This window comes from Oryctolagus cuniculus, chromosome 12 (genome assembly GCF_051225735.1).
Source record: "Oryctolagus cuniculus isolate XC-2025 breed Fujian yellow rabbit chromosome 12, ASM5122573v1, whole genome shotgun sequence".
NCBI classification, from domain to species: Eukaryota; Metazoa; Chordata; class Mammalia; order Lagomorpha; family Leporidae; genus Oryctolagus; species Oryctolagus cuniculus.
In genome coordinates, this window is record NC_142878.1 from 117,007,632 (window position 1) to 117,018,032 (window position 10,401).

General features: G+C 41.9%; 1 pseudogene; it reads left to right on the top strand.

The window, feature by feature from the left end:
* Positions 1 to 5,677: 5,677 nt before the first annotated feature.
* LOC138844823 (protein-L-histidine N-pros-methyltransferase CARNMT1 pseudogene) lies at positions 5,678 to 9,989 on the top strand (annotated as a pseudogene).
* The last annotated feature ends 412 nt before the right edge of the window (positions 9,990 to 10,401 follow it).

Consider the following 10,401-nt stretch of genomic DNA (forward strand, 5'->3'; position numbering starts at 1 on the left):
TTACTCCTATTTGCACAAGACATTATTCTATATAGAGAATCCAAAAGACTCCACTAAAAGACTATTGGACCTCATAGAAAAATTTGGTAAAGTAGCAGGATATAAAGTCAATTCAGAAAAATCAACAGCCTTTGAATACACAAAGCCATGGCTGAGAAAGAACTTTTAAGATCAATTCCATTCATAATAGCTGCAAAAAAATCATACCTTGGAATAAATTTAACCAAGGATGTCAAGGATCTCTATGAGAATCACAAATTATTAAAGAAATAGAAGATACCAAAAATGGAAAAATCTGCAATGTTCATGGATTAGAAGAATCATCAAAATGTCCATTCTTCCAAAGACAATTTACAGCTTCAATGCAATTCCTATCAAATACCAAGGATAAAAAATGATGCTGAACTTCATATGGAAACACTGGAGACCTCAAATAGCTAAAGCAATATTATACAAAGAAAGCTGACGGCATCACAATACCAGATCAAGACATACTACAAGGCAGTTGTAAACAAAATAGCCTGGTTCTGGTACAAAAACAGATGGATAGACCAATGGAACAGAGTAGAATTGCCAGAATTCATTTCAAGCATCTACAACCAACTTATATTTGACCCAGGATCTAAAACCAATCCCTGGAGCAAGGACAATCTCTCCAACAAATGGTGTTAGGAAAATTGGATTTCCATATTCAGAAGTATGAAGCAGGACCCCTACCTTACATCTTAACCATGCACTCATCATAGATTAAGGACTTAAATCTGTGACCTGATACCATCAAATTATTAGAGAACATTGGGGAAATCCTATAACACTTTGGAACAGGCAAACAATTCTTGGAAAAGACCCCAGAGGCACAAGCAATCATAGCTAAATTAACAAATTGGATTATATTAAATTGAGAAGTTGTGCAGTGCAAAAGAAACATTCAGCTATTTGAAGAGGCAAATGACTGCATGGGAGAAATTATTTGCAAACTATACAATCTATAAAGGTTTAATAACCAGAATATACAGAAAGATCAAGAAGCTCCACAACAGAGCAAACAACCTAATGAAGAAATGGGCAAAGGACCTAGACATTTTTCAAAAGAGGAAATCCAAATGGCCAACAGACACAGAAAAAAAGGCTCAGGATCACTAGCCACCAGAGAAATGCAAATCAAAACCACAATGAGGTTTCACCTCACCCCAGTAAGAATGGCTTCCATACAGAAATCAACAAATGCTGGGAAGGATGTGAGGATAAAGGTACCCTAACCTACTGTTGGTGAGAATGTAAACTGATAAAACCACTGTGGAGGACAGTATGGAGATAGCTCAGAAATCTGAATATAGATGTACCATATGTCCCAGCCATCCATTCCTGGGGATTTACCCAAGGGAAATGAAAACAGCACATGAAAGAGTTATCTGCACCCCCCCCCCCATATTTATTGCAGCTCAGTTTACACTAGCTAAGTCATGGAAGCAACTCAAATGCCCATCAACTGAAGACTGGATAAAGAAATTATGGGATATGTACACCATGGAATACTACACAGTGGCTATAAAAATGAAATCTGATCATTTGCAACAAAATGAATGAATGTGGAAAACATCATACTTACTGAAATAAGCCAGTTCCAAAGGGATAACTCCATATGTTCTCCCTGATCTGTGATAACTAATAGAACACCTAAAAAGAAATCTGTAGAAGAGAGGCAATGACTAACAGTCCTTGTCTTGATTGTTGAGGAACGGAGTTTTTTTTTTTTAAAAAATACTATTTGTCAAACTCTTAACAGAGTTTAACATATGTGTATATAGTCAATTGAAAATAGATCTCAGTAAAAAGAGTAGGAATAAGAGGAGGAGGAAGAGGGGTGGGAGTATGGGCATGAGGTGGGCACAGTGGGAAGAATCACCATGTTTCTAAAGTTGTAATTATGAAGCATGTGGAGTTTCTAACTCTAAACCTGTATAGTTCTGCATACTTTCCTATGGACTTACTTACAGTTTAAATACTTGCCATGGGACCTCAAATACCATTAAACTGTTGGTAAATATATCATCTTCAGTGTTAAGTTGATCATATGGATAGGATTAAGGGTCTGGTAATAGAATTAAAAAGGAATGGATGTTCCAACATGATTAGCAGTTCACACAGCAGACTCAGAATCTGAGTAGATTATGATAGACAATCCCTTTAAGTAGCACTCTGACCTCAGAATCAGCCCTTTAAGTCTTCCTGGTCTGTCTGAAAAGTCCATGAGAACATTTCAGGCATGGAAAGCCAGACACTGCAAAAAATGTCTGACAAGAAGGACCTTGGTGGGCGAGACCTCAGTGGAAAGAAGTGGTCATCAAAGAAGGAGGTACTTTTCTCTGAAGGCAAGAGAGGACTTCCATTTTACTTATGGCCTTGTCTAAATACTGATAGAGTTTGTGGATTCAAAAAGCTTCCATAGCCTAGGGAGCTCATGTCAAGAGCCTTGGGTGGTCATTGACATTACACATAAGAGTTTCAACTATTAAATTAACACAGGGGTCACTGTGCACTAACTTCTCATGCAGTACCTCTAAGAGTTGAATTATAATTATGTCTAGGTGCTCACAAAAAGATGTATCATTCTTCAGTGCTTCTTTAAATTTAATCAAGTTTCTAAAAAAATTAAGTGAAATTAACTTCAAGATGAAAGGACTTTGAACAGTCCTTGTCTCAACTGTTGAGGAACAGTTTGTTTGGTGCAAACTGTGAAACTCTTAACTTAGTAAAGAGCTGGTCTTCTGTGTATAAAGTTAATTGAAAATGGACCTTTTTGGAAAATGGGACTGGGAATGGGTCAGGGAGCAGGAGGTGGGATGAGAGAGTGGGTGGGAGGGTGGGTATGGTGGGAACAATCACTATATTCCTAAAGCCGTACTTATGAAATGCATGAAGTTTGTATTCCCTAAATGAAAGTCTGGGAAAAAAAGAAATCATTGATGGGACTGGTGCTGTAGCATAATGTTGCCACTTGGCATTTCAAGTTCCAGCTGCTCCACTTCCAATCCAGCTCCACAATGGACCTGGGCAAGCCAGAGAATGCTCAAGTATTTAGGTCCTTGAACCCTTGTAGGAGACACACAAGAATCTCCTGACAGGATGGCCCAAGTGCTTGGGCCCTGCACCCACATGGGAGACCAGCTCCTGGCTTCAGATCAGCGCGATGTGCCAGCCGCAGCGCGCTGGCCACGGTGGCCATTGGAGGGTGAACCAATGGCAAAAAGGAAGGCCTTTCTCTCTGTCTCTCACTGTCCACTCTGCCCGTCAAAAAAATAATAAAAATAAAAATTAAAAAAAGAATCTGTCATCAGATAGGCAAACCATCAGTAAAGGCAAACCCTGCAGTGCCAGTATCCCATAGGGGCACTGGTTTGAGCCCTAGCTGCTCCTCTTCTGATCCAGCTCTCTGCTATGGCCTGAAAGCAGTAGAAGATGGCCCAAGTCCTTGGGCCCCTGCACCCACATGGGAGACCTGCAAGAAGCTCCTGACTCCTGGCTCCAGATTGGCCCAGCTCCAGCCATTGCAGCCAACTAGAGAGTGGACCAGCAGATGTAAGAGCTCGCTCTCTCTCTCTACCTCTCTTCTCTCTGTGTAACTCTTTCAAGTAAATAAATATTTAAAAAAGTCTCTCATTTGTACATGTTTTTGAAAGGACAGAGATGTCCCTGGCACTACAGATGCTGTGGTTAATAAAACAGGGTTCCTCTTTTGCATGAGCTTAGACTAGTGGTGAATAACTTTAGAGATGTACATTTTTTGTTAGCATTTGAAAAGCAAATTAACAGGGAAAGAAGACAGGGAGAGAGCTTGAGAGACAGACAGATATCTTTTATCCTCTGGTTCATTGTCCAAATGGCCACCGCAGCAGTGGTTGGGCCGAGCCACAGCCAGGACATGGAGCTCCATCTGGGTCTCCTACATGGGAGGCATGCACCCAAGGAATGGGACAATTTTCTGCTTTCTTGCCAGGCATTATCCAAGGGAGCTAGATAGGAAGTGGGGTTACAGGTACTAACATTCATGACCTTATGGGTGCTGATTTTGCAAGCAGCTGCTCAGACTGCTGCTCCACAACACAGCACCCTAGTTATGATTGTGTTAAATGCTTGATAGAGCAAGTGAATTCTAATCCATTAAGTCTGGAGTGCTGAGACATCTCTACATAGTCAGAGGTGGAATGAGGTAAAGGGGACCAGGGCATTGTTTTAGGAGAACAAAAATGAGAACTCAAGGGCAGGAAGGTAATGAATCAAAGCCAGAAGAAGGCAAGCAGGGAGAAGGAAATACTCATGTTTGGGAGCACTGGATGACAGGATGTTTGTCTAAAGACAAGTGTGCTCACAGGAGGTTAGGCACATGCATCTCACTGAGGCCCACTGCAAGGTCCTGCATCTACTTGCAGAAGAAGCTAGAGCACAGCTTCTCTTTCCTGTAAGGGCAGGAATAGAGTTTGCAACTGGCAGACAAGAAAGCAAAAGTGAAGGGAGTGGGCAGGGTCAGACAGCTAAGCTCCAGTCAGATCACAAAGACTAGGAAGGATGGCTTCAGAAGCCGGCGCCGTGGCTCAATAGGCTAATCCTCCACCTTGCGGCGCCAGCACACCGGGTTCTAGTCCCGGTTGGGGCGCCGGATTCTGTCCCGGTTGCCCCTCTTCCAGGCCAGCTCTCTGCTATGGCCAGGGAGTGCAGTGGAGGATGGCCCAGGTGCTTGGACCCTGCACCCCATGGGAGACCGGGAAAAGCACCTGGATCCTGGCTCCTGCCATTGGATCAGCGCGGTGCGCCGGCTGCAGTGGCGGCCATTGGAGGGTGAACCAACGGCAAAGGAAGACCTTTCTCTCTCTGTCTCTCTCTCTCACTGTCCACTCTGCCTGTCAAAAAAAAAAAAAAAAAAAAAAAAAAAGGATGGCTTCAGGTGCCTGGGCCCAGCCCTGTCCCGTCTTCCTTAGACCCATCTGCTTTGGTCCAGGGAGCAATGGGAGAGTATGAATGGAAGCAGCTCTGCTTTGCTGAGCTTGATGCCCAGAGATGACCCACCAGGCTTACGCTGGGTGTCCGAGCCATATCTTGGGGAGCCTTGGAGTGGCATCCAAGAGCCCCTGCAGCCGTGGGAAGATCTCCATTGCCATGGGCCCCAGGAATTGTGCCCATGACACATCAGAGTACAGGACCTTGGAAATATTTCTTGGTAGTACGTGAACAAATCCTGTCACTGTGCCTTGGGCCAACTCTTACTAAGGCCTTGCATAGCCCTTTAACCCTGTGGGGAATGCCAAGGATCCCTCAGCACCTAGGGATTCCAGCACGGAGGCAGCACTGAGGAGAGCAGGGAGTGAAATGTGCACTGAGTTTGCAGCAGGTTCATGTTGCACCATCAAGATGAGGACGGAGCAGCTGCCACCAAGCCAAGGATGATGGCAGGGATGCAGCAGAGGAGTTTAGCACAGCTTCCCGCCACTCAGCTGCCAAAGGCTGCTGGTCAGACAGCAGTGGCAGCTGTGCTGGAAGTGGTGCGGTGGAACACTGTTCTCCACCCTGCACTGGGGCTCGGCCATGGCGATGTCCTCTGCTGCCTTGAGCAGCATGGAGGAGGAAAAGGAGAGACTGGAGCACTAGCACTTCTAGAAGATCACGAATGCTCTCAGCCACTATGGCCCCAGAATGTAAGAGTTGGCACATTGAATAGAAAGAGAATTTTGCTACCAGACATTTAAAGAAGAACTGACTCCAATTCTTCTCAAACTATTCAGAACAATCGAAGAAGAGGGCATCCTCCCAAATTCTGTCTATGAAGCCAGCATCACCTTAATTCCTAAGCCGGAAAAAGATGCAGCACTGAAAGAGAATTACAGACCAATATCCATGATGAACATAGTTCAAAAATCCTCAATAAAATTCTCGCCAATAGAATGCAACAACACATCAGAAAGATCATCCACCTAGACCAAGTGGGATTTATCCCTGGTATGAAGGGATGGTTTAATGTGCGCAAGACAATCAATGTGATACACCACATTAACAGACTGCAGAAGAAAAACCATATGATTATCTCAATAGATGCCGAGAAAGCATTTGATAAAATACAACACCCATTCATGATGTAAACTCTAAGCAAACTGGGTTTGGAAGGAACATTCCTCAATACAATCAAAGCAATCTATGAAAAACCCACAGCCAACATCCTATTGAATGGGGAAAAGTTGGAAGCATTTCCACTGAGATCTGGTACCAGACAGGGATGTCCACTCTCACCACTGCTATTCAATATAGTTCTGGAGGTTCTAGCCAGAGCTATTAGGCAAGAAAAAGAAATTAAAGGGATACAAATTGGGAAGGAAGAACTCAAACTATCCCTCTTTGCAGATGACATGATTCTTTATTTAGGGGATCCAAAGAACTCTACTAAGAGACTATTGGAACTCATAGAAGATTTTGGCAAAGTAGCAGGGTATAAAATCAATGCACAAAAATCAACAGCCTTTGTATACACAGGCAATGCCATGGCTGAGGAAGAACTTCTAAGATCAATCCCATTCACAATTGCTACAAAAACAATCAAATACCTTGGAATAAACTTAACCAAGGACGTTAAAGATCTCTACGATGAAAATTACAAAACCTTAAAGAAAGAAATAGAAGAGGATACCAAGAAATGGAAAAATCTTCCATGCTCATGGATTGGAAGAATCAATATCATCAAAATGTCCATTCTCCCAAAAGCAATTTATAGATTCAATGCAATACCAATCAAGATACCAAAGACATTCTTCTAAGATCTGGAAAAAATGGTGCTGAAATTTATAGGGAGGCACAAGAGACCTCGAATAGCTAAAGCAATCTTGTACAACAAAAAGAAAGCCGGAGGCATCACAATACAAGATTTCAGGACATACTACAGGGCAGTTGTAATCAAAACAGCATGGTACTGGTACAGAAACAGATGGATAGACCAATGGAACAGAATTGAAACACCAGAAATCAACCCAAACATCTACAGCCAACTTATATTTGATCAAGGATCTAAAACTAATTCCTGGAGCAAGGACAGTCTATTCAATAAATGGTGCTGGGATAATTGGATTTCCACGTGCAGAAGCATGAGGCAAGACCCCTACCTTACACCTTACACAAAAATCCACTCAACATGGATTAAAGACCTAAATCTACGACCTGACACCATCAAGTTACTAGAGAACATTGGAGAAACCCTTCAAGATATTGGCACAGGCAAAGAATTTCTGGAAAAGACCTGGGAGGCACAGGCAGTCAAAGCCAAAATCAACTATTGGGATTGCATCAAATTGAGAAGTTTCTGTACTGCAAAAGAAACAGGAGAGTGAAGAGACAACCGACAGAATGGGAAAAAATATTTGCAAACTATGCAACAGATAAAGGGTTAATAACCAGAATCTACAAAGAGATCAAGAAAGTCCACAACAACAAAACGAACAACCCACTTAAGAGATGGGCCAAGGACCTCAATAGACATTTTTCAAAAGAGGAATCCAAATGTCCAACAGGCACATGAAAAAATGTTCAAGGTCACTAGCAATCAGGGAAATGCAAATCAAAACTACAATGAGGTTTCACCTCACCCCGGTTAGAATGGCTCACATGCAGAAATCTACCAACAACAGATGCTGGCGAGGATGCGGGGAAAAAGGGACACTAACCCACTGTTGGTGGGAATGCAAACTAGTCAAGCCACTATGGAAGTCAGTCTGGAGATTCCTCAGAAACCTGAAGATAACCCTACCGTTCGACCCAGCCATCCCACTCCTTGGAATTTACCCAAAGGAATTTAAATTGGCAAACAAAAAAGAGGTCTGCACCCTAATGTTTATTGCAGCTCAATTCACAATAGCTAAAACCTGGAACCAACCTAAATGCCCATCAATGATAGACTGGATAAAGAAATTATGGGATATGTACTCTTTAGAATACTATACCGCAGTAAGAAACAACGAAATCCAGTCATTTGCAACAAAATGGAGGAATCTGGAACACATCATGCTGAGTGAAATAAGCCAGTCCCAAAGGGACAAATACCATATGTTCTCCCTGATCGGTGACAACTGACTGAACACCAAAAAGGAAACCTGTTGAAGTGAAATGGACACTATGGGAAATGGTGACTTGATCAGCATTGCCCTGACTGTTAATGAACAACTTAATACATTATCCCTCTTAGTAATTTTTTTGCCTGTTCTACTTAATATGACTGGTTTAATTCTGTAATTAATACACAGTTATTCTTAAGTGTTCAAAATTAACTGAAATGTGATCCCTGTTAAACATAAGAGTGGGAATAAGAGAGGGAAGAGATGTATAATTTGGGACATGCTCAAGCTGACTTGCCCCAAATGGTAGAGTTAGAAACATACCAGGGGATTCCAATTCAATCCCATCAAGGTGGCATGTACCAATGCATCTCACTAGTCCAAGTGATCAATTTCAGTTCACAATTGATCATAATGAAAGGACTAAGAGTCAAAGGGAGCACATAAACAAGTCTAGTACCTGCTAACACTAACCGATAGAATAAATAAAGGGGAGAGTGATCCAACATGGGAAGTGAGATACTCAGCAGACTCATAGAATGGCAGATGTCCTAAATAGCACTCTGGCCTCAGAATCAGCCCTAAAGGCATTCAGATCTGGCTGAAAAGCCCATGAGAGTATTTCAGGCATGGAAAGCCAAGACACTCTGGCAAAAGATCTCTGTGAGTGAGATCCCAGTGGAAAGAACAGGTCTTCAAAGAAGGAGGTACCTTTCTCTGAAGGGAGGAGAGAACCTCCACTTTGACTATGACCTTGTCTAAACAAGATAAGAGTCGGAGAACTCAGAGGGCTTCCATAGCCTTGGCAACTCATGACTGGAGCATAGGGAGATTACTGATGCCATAGACAGGAGTGTCAATTGGTAAAGTCAACAACAGGAGTCACTGTGCACTTAATCCTCATGTAGGATCTCTGTCCTTAATGTGCTGTGCATTGAGATTTAATGCTATAACGAGTACTCAAATAATATATTTCACTTTGTGTTTCTATGGGGGTGCAAACTGTTGAAATCTTTACTTAATGCATACTAAACTGATCCTCTGTAAAAAAAAAAAAAGAAATTATCAACTCCCAACTTGACTCTCACTGGGATTAAACATGACAATAGGTCTGATCTGATTTCATCATCATTTAAAAAAATCATCTATTATTTTTCACTTTATGTTTCTGTGTGGGAGCCAACTGTTGAAATCCTTACTTAATGTATACTAAGCTGATCTTCTGTATATTAAGATAATCGAAATGAATCTTGATGTGAATGAAAGGGGAGAGGGAGTGGGAAAGGGGAGGGTTGTGGGTGGGAGGGACGGTATGGGGGGGAAGCCATTGTAATCCATAAATCGTACTTTGGAAATTTATATTCATTAAATAAAAGTTTAAAAAAAAGAAAGAGAATTTTGATCACTTCCAGTTAATCAGCAGAAACTGCTTCCTCAATATCTTAACTTGGACAAGATCTCAAACTACACTGATCCTAATCAAGACATGCTACTGACCATTGTGAACGACTTTATAAATATGTTTGGAAATAAAGGATATGAAGAATACGGAAAGAATGGAAAGATTTCGCCAGCATCTACACTTCACATGCAAGTTAAAATCCATACTGAGACACTTTGTGAGACTGTAGTGAAACTGGCGAAGCAGGATGGGATTCCTGCTGCCAGCCAATCATTATAAAAATGTTTTTTAAATTTTCCAAGATATGGGATCCTTCAAAAACAAATATTCTGGTACATGGTGCTAGACTAGAAAGATTGGTCTGGAAAAATATCTCTGCTAGGTTGTGTCAAGGAAAGGAATGGACACTTTTGTGCTTTTCTTTGAGGTTTATACTAGAAAGATGCTCTGAAATTAATAAACTTTATCCCTTGCCCTTAGTTCCCTCAAATGTTCTATGAAGAAAGTACATAATCTGCATGCATCTAGACTGTTCATCATTTTTCCAGACAAAAGTTTCAGAAAAAATCTGCAATGTCACAGCGGGTGTGCATGTGGGAGGGACAGAGGCTGACATTGAAAGCCCCTGAAACTGGCACCTGAGCCACTTCCCAAAGGCATTGAAACAAGTGTGGTATGTGGAAGACACCCAGGACTAGAGCATATTCAAATAGAGGTGTAGGCAGAGGTCCTATGAAGGAAAGATTGAACATTGCTGCAGAAACCTTCGTGTGTGCCCATTTCCCAATCTGGATACCCAGGAGAGTCATTCATCAAAATCTAGAACACTATCCAGAATATTCTGACGTCAATTATCTAAGACAGTGAAGGAAGGAGTGGGACCTCTTGATTACAGACTGCTCTGTCCTTTTG